This window comes from Centrocercus urophasianus, unplaced genomic scaffold (genome assembly GCF_019232065.1).
Source record: "Centrocercus urophasianus isolate 14NV4802_14NV808 unplaced genomic scaffold, USGS_Curo_1.0 seq_11, whole genome shotgun sequence".
In the NCBI taxonomy this organism is placed as follows: Eukaryota; Metazoa; Chordata; class Aves; order Galliformes; family Phasianidae; genus Centrocercus; species Centrocercus urophasianus.
In genome coordinates, this window is record NW_024884253.1 from 19,369,998 (window position 1) to 19,389,679 (window position 19,682).

A 19,682-nucleotide genomic window follows, 5' to 3' on the forward strand; every position below is an offset into this window, starting at 1 on the left:
AATGGCCAGAGCCACTTGCACCCTACCAGGTCTCATTCTTCCAGGCCAGCCCTGAGCATGACATTGTGTTTCATGGCTCAGACTGCCAATTAACCCAATTAATCAGCACTCCATAGAGGTGTTAATGAGGGCTCTCCAAGTCCTTGTTTGATGGTGTGCTCTCTGCTTCTGTGAGAGAAGCAGCATTGCCTGCCCACAGTGGATGAACACCCTCAGTTTTGCCCATCTTCACAGATTACTGAGTTTTTGCTTTCGCCCAATGGATAAAGAGCCAGAAGGCCTGTGGCTGCTCTGGACTGAGGGCTTTTTTACCCCCCATGGTAAAAGTGAAAGCCAGCAAAGAAACAAAACATGGGAGCTGGGCACAATGGCAAAAGACATGTTCTATTTTGGGGAGATCAGCTGATTTTCACTAAAATAAGTGTAGGTAAGACTTGAAAGAAGAGGGTTTTTTGATGTGAAAGAAAAATAAGGTTTCATTTTGAATGTGTTGAAATACAGTTTTTTTCAGAAAGGTGGCTGCTGAAACTAGTAAAATTCAGTGAGTTTAGCATAGACTTAAATACATTTTTAACAACCCCACCATGCTCTGCTGGCCCCTGCAGTGTGATGGACTCCCCATTTGGCTAAAGTAAACTCAATTTAAAACCCCAAATTTAGGAAATAGGAAATATTTCCCTTGTATTGAAAAGGATGTACTGCTTTGTCTTCCCTAGAGTACGATCACAGACTAATGAACAAATCATACCTTAGAAGTGTTTTTGACATGCTCTTCTATTCTGGGATGATGGACTCCAAGGCTACGTCTTTACCGTGAAAAAAATACGTCTAAATACAGCAACAAGATTCAAGTTCAGACAGGCTTTCCTGCTGCTCTGCCACAAAATGACTAAGGAGGCAGAGGTTGTGTTCAATTTTTACAGTCTTTGCAGAATGTCATTTAAACATTATTTTGGGCTTCCAGGAAGAAGCTGCATTATATTACCTGGGCCTCCTTGAGTGAAGCATCTCCAGTAGTGAGCAACAGAGTGAAAACTGTGTTTAAACAGACATAGCATCTTTGAAGGAAGATGAAATAAAAGCACAATAAATCACATCAGGTTGGTGAGTGTGAACAACAAACACTCCCAACACCTCTCGCTCAGTATGCTGGCAGTTGTCCTGATATGTTCTCTTCCAGCCAGCTGTTCTCTCTGTGGCAGGCAGCTCCTCATCTCTCCTCTCACTGCTTTCCCAGGTACTTTTCCTCCACTCAGGAGAACACAGCCATTGAACATGCTGACATCTTGCTTCTGTTTTCTGAAGGAAGAATGCAATTTTTTTAGTGAAACACATCAATTCTATAGAGGTAAAGCTTCAAAATCAGACATACACACAGTGCTCCAGTGAAGAGTTACCATCTGCCTTCCCTTCTCCTCCTCCTCCTCAAAGGAAGGAAAAAAGAATTTTCACAGAAGCTTAGCTCTTCATTACCTGCTAGCTCAGACATTCATGAGATTCCCTGCAGGAATTTTCTTGCTATCCAGGCAGGATGAACACCCACAAAAATTGGCAAAGAGCTGACTTTTAACTTGTTTTCAAAAGCTGACTCTATTTCGAATAGACAGTGTCTCTCTGGTATCAAATTTTGGATTTGCTTTCTCCTGAAAAATAGAAAAGGCAAGAAGCTATCCTTCTGGTTGCCTTGAATACTAGAAGAAATATAATGTTTCAAGGATCAAAAGGAAGACAATTTTATCTGTCAAAGCCTGAGGATGAAGCTCTGTGTTTGCCTGACAACATCTTCTAGCTGAGCGTCCTGAAAACCCAAAGCAGAGTTTGCTTTCTGTATAGTCTGCTCCCCTGCCACTACTCCAGAAACATAGGCTGCCTACAGCAGGGAACACCCAAATGGCAAATTCAGAGCTCAGCCATTGTGCCAGGAGAGAGCTGCTGTTGCTTCATCAGCCGTTAGTGTGCAGAGTTACACATCCAAATTACATTTTCATGAAGTTGAGTCTAGATGCAGAAGAAAAAGAAAAACACAAAAAACCCTCAGTAATTTAACTGGAGTAGGTTTATTTTTTAGATTGAGAAAAGTTATATCAACTCCCATTAGGGAGAGAAAAGAAGGAAAAAGAAAAAGAAATACTCCACCTTCCTTCAGCCAATGTACGTTGAGTGAGGGAATTTACTTGCTTTGCAGAACTGTACAGGCAGTACAAGCCAAGACTTGAGATAGACTTGACAGATGACTGAGAGCAAAGAAGCAGCTGGGAAAGGAAGAACTGCTGTAGATGTGTGTCTGAAGAGTTACTCAGCACAGGAAGGTACACATTCTCTACCAGTATTAATGTTTTCATTTCATTTCATTTCATTACCAAGAGTTGGATGGACATTACCAAGAGTTGCACAGTCTTAGAAAGGTTACTTTTGGGCTGAGTAACTCAACAGATGTGAATTTTGGAGAGCAGTGAGGTTCTGTGTTGGCACATGGGAAATAGTATGTTTGGAAGACACCAACCCAGATCTACTTGAACCTCGTGGAAAAACAAAACTTGCTCTACAGTTCATACACTGCTGATAGGGAATTTGTTTTTTTAGCATGGCCTCTGTCACAAGCTCAGCAAGCAAAACACAGGGAGGAACTTGCGCCCAACAGAAGTACACGACTGAGGCTTTTATTGCTTACTGCAAATTTTCCACAGCTTGAAGAAACAGTTGCAGTCTATTGCATCAACAGGAGTGCAATTTACATTGGAAAGTAAGAATATAATGTTTATTCCAGGGAATTATCTTGATGCCACTTACTACCTTGAAGATGAAGAACAATATCACTACCTTCTAGTCATAAGCAACAATTAGCAACAGCTCATCAACTTTAGTACCTCCCATGGAAGACAGGAAAACTGTGGCTGCTGTCTCTACTGTCTGCAAGTATAGAACACAAATAAAGTCCTGAATTTTAGCAGCAGTGGGAGGGAGAGAATTCTGATATTTCCACAGATATACACTTTCCAGTCCAGTGCAGGAATCAGTTACCTTCCAGTACCCCACCCTGATGAAGATTTCTTATAGGACATGAGATTTTTACTTATGTTAGAAAGTTATGCATTTTGACAATCTTACTTCAGATTCAAGATGGATTAAAAAGTGGCTTCTCAGCATCCCTAGACTGGACATGGTCTGGCAGCAGGAAGAGACTTCTTCACTTTCATTCACCTACTATGAAGTGTTGGACCCAAACTCCAAATCCACATACACCCCTAATGGTAAAAATCTGCATTTCAAAACCTGCTGAGAATCCATGTAGAACAGCAGAAGTTTTGCTAATAGCCGTGCACACAAATTCCCTGCTGGATGGAGAAGCATTTCATAGCACCAAATGGAGACCTGCTGTTGATACAGTTGAACCATCTTTTTAAAAAACGTGAGCTATCTAGCCAGAAGGCTCTTGCTTGTATATGTTGTGTCTACCTTGACTGTGGGTTCCAGGAGAGGTGCCAGCAAATCTGTGTCAGTGAGAATACTAACTTTCCTGCTCCTGAGCCAGTGGGGCTGTGCCAGGAAATCTTGGTGCTCAGGTCCTCCCTACCACGGTCTCAGTCCACTTCTACTGCTCTCTGAGCAGGCTTTACAATGAGTGATGTGCAATGTCTCACTTCAGGCAACTCATCAAAGCTTCCCTCAGATTGATGGAGCTGCTGGGAAAACCAGCATTCCGCAAATTAGACACCTACTGTAAGGAACAGTGTTCCTCAGTAACAGACATGACGAATGCTATGAGTAATGACAGATGCATGTGTTAGCAGTACCTGGTATCAGCCACCTACTGGCTTGTTTCTTCTTTTGATAGAGGCTTTTCTCCTGTGGTTACGTACGAGATGTACATCTCGCATGTGAAGGTAGTTGTCTCTGCAGAAGCAAAGGGAGCAAAAGGTAGAAGCTGTAGGGTCCTGACTGCAACTGTGAAACAGACTTGGCACTGACCATCAAGCTCTTGGCCTCAGTTTCCCCATTCATAGTATGAATAATGTCTGTGTTGTAGTCATGCTGCTAGGCAGAGTTCATTCTCACACGGTGGTGCTTTGGAGATGCCAAGCATCCCAGCAGATACCAGTGCCATCAGTGTACCGGCGTTTCTACACAGTGAACAAAAGCAGGCACAGATGCTAGCATAATGTTATGTATTTTGGTACAAAATGAAATACAAATCTTGCCTTCTGTCCCTAGATTTCTTGTCAAACATTCATTGCTTCACATGCTGAAGCACTTAGCAATACAAAGCATATTTCTATCCTACTTTATTTTATTCTTTGAACAGAACTCTGCATAAAAAAGTGAAGAACCATGATTGAATCTTAATACAAAAAAAGGGCTTAAGTTACATTCTCCTGGGATCATCTGTAGCAAAGCATAATAAGTTTCTCAATATCTGACCTAATTATATCTGTCCTTCTAAGTTTTGTTTCCCATAAGAGCTGAATGTCTATGGTTAAAAATAACGTTTGAAACTCCTCCAAGTTCCAACAGAACTTTTTCAGCCTCTCTCAAATTTAATATCTATTTTAAAGGTTTAATTTTTCACCCAACATTAAAAGTTACAATTTTGGGACTGGCATTCTACTCTGTTATCCAGCTCCTAAAAATGCTTTGGTTAGATAAACTAAAAAAATCATAATTCTATTACACATGTTTATTTCCTCGTGTTGGAGAAACACTGCCACTGTTGAAACAAGTGACATGGAGGCGTGGAAGGAAGGATGACTCCGTGATTGAAAAGAGATTGGCTGTGCTACAAATACATCTCCTGGGTCACACTGAGGTCTCTGCCACACAGCGTTGGGCGATTCTGTGATGGCTGTTGGCATGGTTTGTCCCTGGCCAGGAATGACTGAGGGTGACGCAGGTCCAGGCCCCTGAACCTGTCAGTTCTGCTTAGAGCTCCTTATATCCATGCAAAAACTGCTGAAATTTGGATGTTAGAATCCTATGCACACTTCTCTTTCTGTTGGCCCTGTTACTGGGGGGCTGGCATGGACCCACGGCTGGGAGTGCCCAGAGTTAGGATCTACGTCAGGGGACAGACAGACATTCTGGGGGTACTGAGAGCCTAGAGATAAAGCATTCACCCTGCTGACCAGCACCACAAGGCTGAATTCCTAGCATCTACCAGGGGCGGTGAAATCAGGTGCAATGTATTTAAGAATACAAGCAAAATTATAACTAATCCTGCTGCATTCCCTGTGGGTTGTTAATAAATAACATTACACAGCAGCCTTCCATGTAAAGAGGACAGGAAGGAAAGCAGCCTGCGAACAGAGATCCAAGCAGGACTTTTGCATGGAAGATTCAAGTTCTGCTTTCTCTGTTAGAAGACTTTTTTGGCTTGCAAGGATGTGGAAGGAGAATCTGGAGATGAGAGTGAGCACTGCAGTCCCAGGCCTTGCCCAACAGTAGGAGTCCTGCACATATCATCCTGCACTGGCCAGGAAGACTCATCCCAGGGCTTCATGCAAGGCATTGCCCGGCCATGGCACATGCAGGGACAGAGCTGCCTGTGCACAGCTCAGCTCTCAGAACAGCCAGCACCATCTGTAATTGCCCAGACTTCTGCTTCAGGGGTCAGATGGCCTCAAGTGTCACAGCACACAAGTGGGAACTGTTGGAAGAAACAGAGCAATGTGAGACTCAGTGTGATTTCAAAAATATGCGAGCCTGGTGTTTTCCCTCGTCTGTAACGCACGTTCAAGGCCGGGGCAGGCTGCCTGTATCCTCAGAAGAGGTGGTTTGCTGTGTGAGGGCTATGCAGAGGGGCAGCAGCTCCTCAGCAGATTCTGCAGTGAGGAGGCCAGTTCCGTGAGCTGCTACTGAAATCCCTGTGGGCCGAGCTGGGCTGAGCACTCCAATCTCACCGACCTTGCTGTAACCAAGAGACTCGTCTGCATGTGCGGAATGCAGCTTCGAGCTCGGCATCCTAATTTAGCAGAAGCATCTGACTCTTCTCTAAGAACTCAGAAGATAGACAGGGCCATACCTTTGCTGTGCACTGCCTGAGGACAGCATGTGGCTGCGAATCCCCAGCATCAGGAGCCACCCACCTTCTGCCATGGCAAATTGGGGCAGAGCCACCTCCAGGCTCTCAGGAGCTCGAGCAACTGAAAGTTGTTAGCTAGGGGACAAGGAGCCAGGCTCAGGCTGCTCCTGCCACAGGAAAGGGGAAGGAAGGGCAGCACTGAGGCGGAAAACCAGGCCTGCTGCCTCTGCTGCAGATAGGAAGGGAGAAGGCAGAAGTACTGCTGTGGGATGGGGCCCTGCTTTTGCCCCACACAGCAGCTGCTGCCCAGGCTGTCAGCGCTCCTCCTCCAGCAAAACCATGGTGCTACTGCTGAAAGTCTGGCTCACACCACAGAGCCCTCCTGCTCTTCCCAGTCGTAGCATCTCATGGCGTTGGTCCCTAGAACAGGAAATGCTGAGCAGAGGAGAGGAGAAACGCATGCAGCAGAGAGAGGAGTTCCTGACATGGGGTGGCAGCTGCTGCAGTTCGGGGCCAGAACATGTCAGTAATGCAAGAGAGAGACTCTGCAGGTGTAATACACACAAAGTGTCTCCGCTGTCTGTTTTCTAGCTGTGGGCAAGGTGTTGAACTGAGTTTTTTTCTTTTAGTCATCTCTTTGGTTTGAAGAGTAAATCAGAAATTAATGATCCCAGGCACTTCTTAAAGTTTAAATAGCCTTGATTTTGTAAAACTCTTCTTCTCCATGTAGTTGTTTTCTGATAAAAGGCTGGTTTGTGAGCACTGAGCACAAGACATTCTTTGATGATATATCACAACCACTTCGGGAAGCAATAGATGCGAAAACTGCTATTATAGAAAAGCCAGTATAGATCTATTTTGATGTAAGAGGGCTACAATTTTACTGCTATTAGGCATCCCATATTGAGAAGGAACTGAGGAGAGGGCATTTTTTTCCATAAAATTTTGACATTTCCAAAAGCAGGACAGTCTTACATGACGATGCTGATCTGCAGCAATCGATTGATGCACACAAACGTTCACTCCCTTCCAGCAGGAATGTCAGAAACTCATTTCTAAATTGAGCACTTGCACCTGCATGTGTAATACTCCAAACATAGTAGGCACTTCTGCCTGTTTTCCTATGTTTGACTTCGAAAATCTGTTCCTCACTAGATTGAACTCAATTACTTCCCAAATATCCTCTTAAATCCCAGTTTTCTTGTGATGTTCATTGAGGGTTTCTGAAGGATCAGCTCCACTGTTATGTTTTCCAATGTTATTTGTTTTAATTGTTCCATAACATTTTTCTGTCCTCCCTTTCATTTCTATCTGATCCCCCAGTAAACTTTTATAATCCTGATATGCTGTTTTCATATTTTCTCCAACTATCTCTTTGAAGAGACCAGACAAGATAGACCATCCCTGGAGTGATGTAAAACATTTCCCTAATGTGGACATTACAAGTGCCAAGAAATTCCTGCCTTAGTGTGAGCATTTCCATCCTGCATTCACATACATCAGCAGCAGTCGGGGAGCGGTCTGCCCTCGCTGAAACTCCTCGCTCCCATAGAGGCATTCTTGCCCCTCGAGGTCACAGCATCTGCCTCTGCCAGTCCCAGCAAAGGGCTCTCCACCCCCAGATGTCACCTGCCTAGAGCCCATCACAACAGATTCTTTTCAGCAAACAATTGGGATGGCCGCTCTTGGTTTATTTTTGTGGCTAAATAGTGTCCAGATGCCTCTTTTCAAAGAATGGTATTCTTTTTATTTGGCGTCCAAGCAAGACCAAAGCAAAGAAGGTCTAAGCAGAGAGGCATAGAAATGGGATCCTCTCCCATGGCAATTCTGGATTTCCAGCAGAGCTGCTCCTCAGTTGCTATAACAGCACTTACACAATTACTGTTCCTCTGCTCCACCCTCTAAGGAGATTGCAGCCACCTGAGCTCAGCACCCTGCCTCCCTCATGCGCAAGGGCTGCACACAGAGCAAAGGGCTGCTGTCGTGCCGTGGGGATGGGGAGAACCATACAGAGCCCCTTCCTGGGAAGGTACCTCTCTTCTTTCCCTCTCAAGAGGAGAGGAGAAGAGAAAGTATCAGGCAGGGCACACTGCAGTGGTGTCTTGACGCACAGTCAAGATGTGAAAGCAGATGTAAGGCCTTGCAGCCCATCACACAGCTGGCTAGGAAACAAGGGTCTGCCCACGGTGCCCTTTGCAGCCCACCGACCCTATGCAGAACAGGGGTCCTCCTGTTTCCAGCTGCTGTGGGTTTGGCTGAAGGGAATGAACATTTGTTCTCCTACCTCTATTTGTGAGAGCGTTCAAACACAAAAGTTAAAGCCAGGCTTATCCTCTCTTTTCTTTACATAAAAGCTCCCACTCAAAGCAGACGTGTTCTGCAAACTATTATCTTCTATATTGTTCAGAGTGGTTCTAATTTTTCCCACGTTGCTCAAAGCTCTATCCTCAGGTGACTGTTCTCTGAGCTTCTGCAGCTCTGCTTCACTTTTCAAATAAGATTTATCCATTAAAAAACAATTCCACCGCTTTTTGCAGCTATCATTTTGTCACATATGGAATTATTCAATAAATGCTTTTAATAGCAACATTTCTAGGCTTTGTTTGTTGAGAGCTGTCAGGCTTTTACAAGCCAGGGTTGGCACAGGAGCTGAATAGCCTCTTTGTACCCAGGAGAGTTCCCTGCTGGTCATGACAGAGGTCCTGCACACACAACTAAATGAAAGGAAATTAAAAATATGAGTATCTACATAATTCACAGCCAGTAAATGGTGCAGAATATCAGGTTTCCAGCAACATCCGGACCTCGGCAAATCTTTTAATAAAAGCTGAGATGTGGGATTTTAATCTGCAATTCCAAGATTCACCCAAAGATCTAAAAGCCTAACAGAAGTATAGGAGGGGGGAACCATATAAAGGCCTTCGGGAAGAGCAATTTCAGCCTATCCAAGGGCACTGGGAAATAACAGCTGACAGGACAGAAAGGAGAGGTCAAGACCAGTATGCCAAAAATCTTGGGTTCCTTGGGTCAGCCTGGAGTCATGCAGCACAGCACTGCTCCTGTCCATCTGCCGCCTGCTCGGAGCACGGCTCTGCAGCACTCTGGTCTCAGTGTGTGTGGCACCCACCCCAGCAGGAGCTCACTCACGTGTCTGCTGAGGAGCTCTAAAAGAAGGTTGCTGTGAAAGGGAGCCAGCCTCTTCCTTTGTTCTGTTTTCCCCATCCCTTGCTTTTTCTGAGTTCTTCAGATGTCCGTTGCTAAATCCTTGGCCCAAATTCTCCTGCTTGAAAGTGGTGCAGCACTAAGTTTTCCTATGGTGAAATGAAAAGAGAAAAGAGAATGTATTGCCTAACACACTTTTGTAGGTTTCCTAAAATTATCAACTGCTTTTGGTGCCTCTTTGGCCTTTCTTCGATGAGAAGTTTAATACATTCAGACATCGGGAGGATCTGTTTTTGCTCCTCACCTTCCATAGTCCCCCTCAGTGCCACAAGGACTTACTAATTACATTCTCTCAGTACCCTATTATCTCCCCCTGACTCTCTCTCTTCTGTGCTGCAGCTTGTGTACATTGTCGAGAGGAATCAGAGAGAGCAAAGAACCAAATAAAAAGATCCCTCCAGGAATACAGCGTTCGATTATACAAAGAAAACCCACAGTCAGATTGCTCATCCTTATTTCCCAGAGGATGCCTCAAATGTCTTTGTTCCTTGGCTTTTTTAAAAAGAATTTCCTTTTCTGGTAAAATCATTTTACCTGTGAACTCCAGGCCGGGCTTCTGGTCACATTTACCCACTCTCCCATTACAGCTTCACACCTCACTCTGCCCCTCACAAACAGCTTTGGGTTGCTTTGTGCCCAGGCTCCAGGACCTTCCTTCCATCAGCTCTGGAGTTCCGGGGGGAGCCCAGCTTCACACAGCAGGTTTTTCTCACCAATGACAAAGTGCCATAAATGCATTCCTGCTGATAAAAGTGATGATGAGATCCCCAGAGAGGTCAGGAAAGGAACGAGCGTGGGGCCCAAAGTCCCCTCTCATCTCTCACAGTGCTCTACCTGCTTCACGGACAAAGAGCATCTTCTGCTCCTAGGGTTCAGCAAGAGCCATCCTCCTCAGTGCCAAAGTTAATATAAATAACTAACTGCATAACTCTCAGACATATAAACGAGAAGTACAGTAGCATACATAATTCACGCATTACAAGCTGCTTTCCTGAAATCCACAATTCCTATTACTCAAATCATGTTATATGTGTTTTGATACGTACAGTATTTTGCTTTCATGTAAAAGCTGTAAAATGGAGGCAAAAAAATCTATCTACCCTTACACTTTTTGCCGGGAATCTGGTCTTACCTCTGGTTTGCTGCCCTCCCAGCTGTCTGGGAATTGTATTGTTTACATTGGAGCTCTTCCAAGATTAATGGCATCATCTGTACAGTTTTAAAAGCCTAATCTTGCTAAATCTCTTTGTATTGAGAATTGATGGTGCCTGATCTTCATTATTTTAATTGTTTAATGTATTATAATTAAGGCTCAATTAGACCCAACAGATCTCAATTCAGCTCTCCATCCGTCACATCCATCTGCAAGCTGCAGGAAGCACAAGACAAGAAGGGTTGATCCCATGCTGGTTGTTCATTCCAGAGACCAGGTACTATTTTTTGCCACTGACTTATGTTTAACTGCAGGCAAGTCATCTGTCTTTCTGCTTCTCCAGGGGCCTCCAGCTTGCTGTGCTGACAGCCTAACTGGGTCTCAGTACAGGCTGACATCTTTACACACAGTATTATGGCAATAACAATGACAACCCACAGCCCTCCCCGTATGCAGCTGCCAACTAACTGGAGCAGGCTCCTGTTTATGTGCAGTACAGGAAGAAAGACCCCAGACACGGAAGCTTCTAAGTATGCATGTAGTTTCAGCATCAAGCACAGACCCTTCCCTTCCCTTCCCTTCCCTTCCCTTCCCTTCCCTTCCCTTCCCTTCCCTTCCCTTCCCTTCCCACCTCTTATCAAATTCTGGAAAGATTTTGGTGCAGGCACGTGTAGACGGATCCTTTCTGCCTTCCCTGCATGCTGCAGCCCCATCAGAGTCATGCCAGCCATATCCTGAGCATGCTACTGCTGCCAGGTCCACTGCACAAACTCAGTAGTGCAGCCTCAGTCCTGCTGCAACCTGGCACCAGGGAGAGAGCCCCTCTTTGCCTGGAGTTAAGTGCCAGATGCTTCTTCTGGAGTGAGCTGTGAGAAGAGCAAGTGGGTGTCGCATTTTCCTTTCAAACAGTGAAGAAATTCCATAGAATTGTAAATTCATAGAATGGCTTAGACTGGAAGGGACTCGAAGATTTTCCAGTTCCAATCTCCTACTGTGGGCAGGGTTGCCACACACTAGATGAGGTTGCCCAGGGCTCCATTCAGCTTGGCCTTAGATGCCTTCAGAAATTTGCCTGTCTTCTCTTCCCTATTACCTTAACTCAGCTCTTCAACAAGCATTTACCCAGAATGTGTTAGACTCAGATTCAATTCACTCCATCTTACAGAAGGAAATCCATTTCTATAGGGTACACTCTTGGCACTGGGCTCCACAAGGAGACCTTTAGCTAAAATTTGATAGGACAAGGGGTTCTGCCCTCAAGTCGTGACAGGGGAGGTTCAGGTTGGATATCGGGAAAAAACTATTCTCAGAAAGAGTAGTGAGGCATTGGCACAGGCTGCCCAGGGAGGTGGTGGTCACCATCCCTGGAGGTGTTCAAGAGATGTGGAGATGTGGCACTGAGCGACGTGGTCAGTGGGCAGGGTGGGAATGGGTCAATGGTTGGATGAGGTGACCTTCCTGATCTTTCCCAAACCAAATGATTCTATGATTCTATATTTGTACAAAATAGAATATCGAAAGCAGAATATCGATTGGTGAGATCAATCATGGATGCTGGCCAGGGTTACAACCTCGTGGTGTCTTATTCAGTGAATACTATTGTACAAATCAAATAAGTTCTGGTTAGCTTTCCAAGGAATATCAGCATTCCATAGCACCTTCCTAGAACCAGTAAACAGTACGGAGAAAGACTGAAACCAACATACAGATGACAAATCAAACCTTAATCCATCATAAAAACAAGATGGGAAGAGACAAAGAGATGCAGAAATCTGCCATTTTCACCTCCACACAAAAAACACACATGGCAGTGATGTGCCTGATGAGAGGTGTTCCCTTCAGCACTGCAGCCAGCACAATGTGTGAGGCTGCTTACTTGAGGAACGTGTGCTCCAGAGAAGATGCAAGAGGTGTGATGCTGGAGGAGCACATGCACTTGATTCAGAAAGAAGCACACACAGAATGAATGGGTAAGTTACAGAATGAGCACCTGCTAGCTCTGCACTGTTCACAAGCCCTGTTTTTGCAGTGTCAGTGCAGACTCATCAGTCAGCCTTCTCTGAAAACACTTCAGAGAGATTCATTGAAGATTCTCCCCTCAAATTGCAAACAAAAAATGCATCTTCCCTACGAAGCCCTTTGGAACAGCCACAGAAAAGGAAGATTTTTAGCAAACATGGAGATAAAATTTCCATCAAAATTTACAATTTTAAGGCTCTAGGAGAATAAATATATAAATAAACAAACAAACAAATAAAATAATGTGACTTCTTTAAATCCTTTCAAACATTTACACATAAATAGTCTATTAGAAAAACGTAATCAAAATTACATACTGCATATTTTCGTAGCCTTATCTGGGGATCCTTTTCTATTCCCCAGATAACACATAGGGTCATTTTTTAGGTAGAGAAACATTTATTTTTGTAATTCATTTTTTTCTCCGAAGAAAAGGCAGTTTCAAATTACACGCACAACAGACTCCTTAATTTGAAGAGGTTTTCAGAACTGCAAAATATAATCGGAGAGTTTGCAGCAGTGAGGCCAGCAGTTCGCACAGCCAGCCCTGAGCACAGGCCAGCCGATGAGTTGCTCTTTGTTCTGCTGTCGGCTGAGCTGCTCAGCATTTCTGACTCAGGTGGGCAGAACGCCGCACACCCCAGTAGCCATGACCACAGACTGGGAGGGACCCAGAGGGAGCTATTGTTGCCAAGGGAGCATTTGTCAGAGCAAGAAGGCTGGCTGGGGAAGGGAGGAGCAGCCCAAAAGCGATGCTGGGCTGTGGGAGGAAGATCATGGGGGGGAAGGGGGAGTTTTTGGTTGATGCATAAACACCAAGACATAGAAAAAGGGAGCTGAATGCGGCATATAGCCAAATGCATGTTTTGCACAGCTCTCTGAACATCCCCCTTGAGCTGCTGTTTCTTAGGTGAGGTCACCTTGGAGAGGTGACACTCCGTAGATGTAAACTGTTCTGTGAATGCAGGAGTGGTGCCGGGGCTGTGTGAGAAGGGCATGCCTAGCAAACTCACAAATCCTGCACTGTGCAAGTGGCAGCAAAGGTCTTCAACTGACAGCTGAGGTACAGGGATGGCAGCCTATTTTCTCCCCGAGAATCTGGAGGAAAAGTGTTCCCCACATTTGTGTCTGCCTGTTTTAGGGGAAGGTCTGGCATTGCAGACCGAGTACACATGCACCAAGAGCTTAAATCTTTCAGAAGAAATCAAACTCTTAACCACATTTGTTTTATCACCACCTGTATCTGTAGGAGACAAAATAACCAGCCTGCAGAACTTCTTGTTTTGTCATACAATCATAGAATCCTTAGAGCTGGAAGGGACCTCTGAAGGCCATCTAGTCCAACTCCCCTGCAATGAACAGGGACACCACAGCTAGATCAGGCTGCCCAGGGCCTGATCCAGCCTCATTTTGAAAGTCTCCAGGGATGGGGCATCAACCAACATCTCTGGGCGAATAGTTCCAATGCCTCACCACCCTCTGTAAAAGACTTTTTCCTTACATCTAACCTAAATCTACCCTCTTTGAGCATGAATCCATTTTCCCTTGTTCTATCACCACAGACCCTGCTATGACTTGGTGGTAATAGCTGTATGTTTGGTGCTAAATAGCTGTTATACAGCTAACAGCTGTTCTGTTTGGTGCTAAATAGCTGTAGCATAGACAGCACTGACTCGTGGATTCAAGTACACTCCACAGAGCACAGAACCTCCTCCCTGAATATAGCTTTTCCAAATATCTACCCTGTGTTATGATCTGCTTATTAATTCCCCCATGTGCCTCCGCTTTCTGGTAGTCACAGGGTGCAGCGCAGCTCTCTCCATCCTGTAAGATCATATACGGAGTTCATCTGTAGTTGTGATTTTTACTACTACTTTTTACACAGTTGAATTCTGAAGCTAGAAATGCTTCAGACTTCTTTTACTACCCTCTTTCCTTTTTATTTTCACAGTAGCTGGAACATTTTCTATGCTGTGTTTTAGGGGTTTAGATTCTGTTCCCAAATCTAGTCCCTCCACCTGTCATTGCACACTGGCAAAAATGTCCATATTTTCCTTAGAAGAGCACCCAACCCCCAGTTATGAGCTTTCCTGTACAAAGCACCATCTCTGAAAACTGGCACTGGTGAGCACCTCAGTGCCCAGCCTAGCAAGTCTTTCTGTTCGCTGTTGTCTCCATGTGCCTTTTGCATTTGCAGGCATGAGCCTGCAAAGTATCACCAGCCACAGAGATATTTTTCCTGTGAATGAAGTACAAGGGAAACAAGGTTGTAAAATCTGGAGCTGATCAACACACTCGGTGAACTTCGTGAGGCATTCACGGCATTCTGAAGTTCTCGTACAGCTACTATTGCTGCTTGCTTGCTGCTTATCATATCGTAGAGATCATTTGATTACAGCCTAGCTGCTCTCTTAATTAGCCTAGCCAGAGGCCTACCAAGTTTGAAAAAAGCATGAATGCTTAACTGAGAAGTGAGGCATTAACTATTTGGAAGGTAACAGCACCCATAGACTTGTTTGTCTCCTTCAGCAGTTCAACTTACTTCACATAAAAACCTCAGTAAAACAAGAGAATCCAGAAGTTAGGGGAAAAAAAAAAAGTGTAGCTCCCCTTTAAGACCTTATGCCTGGAGCTTTTTACTTCAAATTTTTTCCCCAAAGTTTATGGCTCAGTCTGTGCTAGATAACTGATAAGAAAGATTGGTTTGGTAGCTCTGGCCATGGCCTGCAAGAAACGGAGTGGGATCTCAGTCCCCTCTTCAGTCCAGGGTGTCTTCTATACAGCCTGAGAGCTTTGTCCCTGCAGAACCTTATTTTGCAGGAGTGGGAGTAAATGTTGATTTGCTGCTGACCTTTAAACAACTGTAAAAGGGTAACGAGGCCACACTGCAAGCACTTTCACTACTTTTATACTTCCTGGGGTTTTACTACTATGTAAAACCAGGCAGGTTTCACAAGCAGCCACACTGTGCAGAAGAGCAGCTTTTATCACAGGACAGTACTATGTGTGTACATATTCTCTGTTTTGACATCAACTCATTTGTGCTGTCCTGTTAGGATAACTGCCCACAGAAGGTCTCCTAAAACTTTCTCGTCTAGAAAAGGCATCCGTCTTGAGGAAAAGACCAAAAGGAGACAAGCAGTTTTTCTTTGCTGCTAAGCCAAACTAATTTGTAAAGAATACAACTCTCACAGTGTTTTATAGAGCATTAAAGACCCTATGAGAAGTCTTAAGCTTCTATACTGTAGAGGAATATACTAAAATCTTTGTAATGTTGGGTTGGATATACTATTTGACTTATGAATACAGATTTTAAAAAAAGGAAAGAAAAAGCTCATTTACTTAACTCTAGTTAACTTCCTCTAAACTAGGTTCTCTAGACCCACCACACAACTGGACCTTTAACATGTTGGGGGCAAAATAAGAATCGACAGATATTTAACGAGTGTGTATACCAGAGCAGGAGATTCTCCAGTCAGGATGGAAAGGGGTCAGTACCAATTAGTTTTGTTACAGCTCTTGACACGAGCACATCTTAGCTGCCCAGTTGAACTTTTTGGACGAAGAAACAGCCATTAACTGGCTCCTAAGAGAGTATATCTGAGACCTCATTACTAAATCAGACAAAATCCATATGCTGTTAAGTTACAAGAGTTGACACTGAGCCAGGAGATCAAGGGGGAATACGAAGATAGTAACAGACTCCGGAGATTCTGGGAGGAAAGAAGGTGTTCAGGAAGGGAAGGAGGAAGAAGAGGAAAGACAAGACAGCCAAGTTGCTCTGTGAGAAATAAACCAAGTGAAGTGGGGTTTGATTTATTGTTTTCATGGACTTGCATTCTTCGTCTCCTAAAATCTCCTTTGCCATAATAACCTTTCATTAACTTGGTTTAGTGGCTCAGTGGGTAGTAACGGTGATAAGAGGATGGTCGGACTAGATGATCTTGGAGGTTCTTTCCATCCTTGTGATTCTATGATTCCAATCTAAGGTTCTCTTCTGAAACCCACCCTCCATGCAGGGCACATGCTATGCTCAATCAAAATCATTGAGCTTACTCTGGCTGGCTGGCTGGCTGCTCTCAACTGCTATAAAAAGGCCAGCTTCCACCTGCCTTTCCACAGTGCCGGCATTTAATTACGCTCCTTGTCCTCTGTACAGCTGTAGTTTTTCACAGACCTTATTTATCTTGAGATTGCAGCTCATCTTTCAAATCTGTTGAAATTGAGTACCAAAGTGTGTAAGGAGAACTGCTGAATGTACAGAGAGATAAACAACACAATCTCATAAACTTAATTTCAAAGGCAACCAGGCTAAAAACTGCCAGTTTTTAATTTCTGATCCTGTTCATGCCAAATGTTGTCTAACATTTCAGCAGCAATCTGTGGCCCTGAGAGCCTCTTTCAATACCCTATCAAGAATATAAAATAAATTGTGATAAATGTAGTCAGTATAAAACAAAATGAGTTGAAATTGGTTGCTGGGATGCAAAACTGAAGTTGACAGGCAGTTGAGAGGAAACTTGCATGAAAATGCTTATTTCATGTATTTCTTTGGGGTTTAGCAGCCTGGAGCTGTCAAGATGGTTTTGCACATGCTCGGCAGCAAAAACAAGGGAACAAAGAAATTTTAACAGTGAAAAATGTAAATTCCTACACTATTAAGCAAACCTTCATAAAAATGCTATTAATGCCTGTAACTTGAATAAAGTTCCTTAAATACACACTTAGAGGCCCAAGCTTCCCTTGTTCCCTTGCATTCTGAATTTCTACACTAGCCTGTTGTGACTGTTTTACCAAAGGGTTGAAAAATCTAAACAAAAGGTATCAGCAAATTCTCCTTTATCCATACCTCTGAAACTTCTTTCTACTCTAGAAACTGTAGGTCACAAAATGATCTTTGAGATGTCATATAATTCCACTTCTAGTATAATAACAAATACGTAATTATCAGTAACTCCTCGGATTATCTTTTAAAAGCATGGGTTCAACACGTTGCCTGTTCCTTTCAAGAGAACATGTTTTCAGTAAGAGTACATGTGCTTAGTGAGAGTTTGCATACATCACATAGCAGCTACACTACTTCATTCATTAAAGTTCCTTTAGAGATCCTAAGGCAGTACCCTATGAAACTTGCAACTTGCATTTTTATGAATTACAAGCACGACAGCATTTCTTTCTGATGCCTTCAACTCTAGCAGCCATCATATATTGCCAAAGAATGTAAATAAAATAAACAATTTATCACTTTAAAATATCAGAGAAATTAATTCAGAATAAATGCATACGAGACAAGAATGACTGCAATTAAGTGACAGAACAGATATGAAGCAAGACAGTATGGAGCCTTCTTCCTGACAATCAACATTAAAATAACATTAGCTAGTAAGCTCAAATAAATAAAAAATAAGTCCAAAAATAAATCAAAGTAAGTATAATAGAATGATGTTAGTCTCAAGTTTGCTTCAAGACATCCTGTCTCTTCTGGTAGCACTTTTTAAGTATTATCTTGCTCACTCAAGAACAGTTACACATAAAGGAAATTAATACACACTAAAGAGAATTCCAAGTTCCCAAATCTCAATGGCTATTGTTTGCAAAAAGCAAAGATCTGTTTTCAGTTGTAAACCAACAGAATTACTCAGGATTTAGTAACCCAGGGTGTAATTTGGGCCCATGTAGAGTAACACAACAGACCAATGTGCGGTGAATTCATCAATTCTGTATCACATTCACTTGAACTCACACCAGAGAACCCAAGTCCAGTCAGTGCTCCCAGCACTTCATAGAACAAAGAGTGCTCATTTCAACACCATACATCTTGAAATGGAGAAGAAAACTTACATGATACTCTCCTTCAATATATCTTTGGAACACACAAAAACCTCAGCATTAGCCAATCAGTTAAAAACGAGAACATAATAAAATCATGAATATATATAAACCACATACATTTCACTTGCAGGCCTCTGTTCAGCCAAGTGGTTTCAAACACTCACACCAAACCTTTTTCTTGTCATTGGTTGAAGATCTTCATTTGATTTCTTCACAGCTCTGATAAGTGCAGCAGCATCCCTAAAACAGTCCTTAGTTACATCTCAAAATAGTCTGATTAATCAGTCTTATTCAAAAGTGTTGTACTTTATTCTTCCGTGTAGCTTTTCGGTTTGCATTTAATGATCCAAAATCAAGCCAAGTACAACAGAGAAACAAGCTGAATTTTCCATGGGAATGCGTGAATACACGAGCACCAAGACATTTGTTCTGAAAATAAGTTCTCAGAAATTCAAGAATTTGTAATTTTTATACTCAATATGTAGGTGCTCAAATGCCACAGATACACTCACATGCCATGCCCACTTTACACACAAAAGCCTTGTCAGCCAGGCCTCTCACATTAACTTCCAGCTAACTGGAAGGACACTTGCAATCCTGCACTGACTCTATGCACACACACATCAGTCCATACCCAAAAGTGTTTGAAGATCTAAATCCAGTGTACAAGATTATGGAAGGAGGACTTAAATTCTTCAGCTAGATGCATTGTTTTTAACAAAAATGGACTATGGATGGAGAAGTGAGGGGCTTAGAGAAATTTTCAGCAGGTTGTAGATGAAGCAGAGGGAGAGAGCACGCGACCCAGCAGTTGTAACTGCTTTCCATTTGGTGATGGAAAATAGCAGCCTTATCCACAGTGTGTGTTTTTATCACTGGCACCTGATACAGAGTCAGAATCTGACTCATTTTAGACCATCAAGAAAAAAAAGAAAAGAAAGAAAGAAGAAAGAAACAAACAAAATGAAAAGTCTAAAATTCATCCTTCCTTCAGTAAAGTCTCTGTTCGGTCAATCTACAAGAATGCCCTGAGGACAAAGCGTGTCAGAGCCCAAACAGACTACATAAGAGAGGAATAAAGCATCTCATCCGCTAATGCTGTCAGTAAAGCTTAAGGTTTGACTTGTAAATCACAGGCTTCGGATATGGAAAGGAACAAAGGTATCTAGGGCAGATTCCTAAAAATTTTGATGTAAGTTTTATTCCAGAGAGGTGGTAATTCTCTGAAGATTTTCCTTTGCTAACTGGAGGGCAAGGAGCTGAAAGCCCTACAGAAGCTAAAAAAGATGGCAAAAGGATACCCCTATATACAACATAATAACCTGAGAATCGGCCATAAAAGCATGTAACATTCACAACAGCAAAGATTTTGAGCAGCAGCTGTTAGAAAAGTGGCTCTAGACAGAAGGACCCCACAAAACAGAGCTGCCATCTTTCCTT

At 43.3% G+C, this 19,682-nt stretch overlaps 1 long non-coding RNA gene across 2 annotated transcripts in view; it reads right to left on the minus strand.

The window, feature by feature from the left end:
* Positions 1–340: 340 nt before the first annotated feature.
* The window catches only part of LOC122155094, a 22,060-nt gene continuing 2,718 nt past the window's right edge, over positions 341–19,682 (minus strand). The window contains exons 2-3 of one of the 2 annotated variants that reach the window (XR_006167127.1): positions 9,164–9,327; positions 341–1,299 (exon numbers count right to left, since the gene is read on the minus strand). This is a non-coding gene — a long non-coding RNA (uncharacterized LOC122155094). Of the gene's footprint in view, positions 1,300–4,024; positions 5,642–9,163; positions 9,328–19,682 lie in introns of those variants that run through there. The other variant, XR_006167128.1, reaches the window with a different exon arrangement.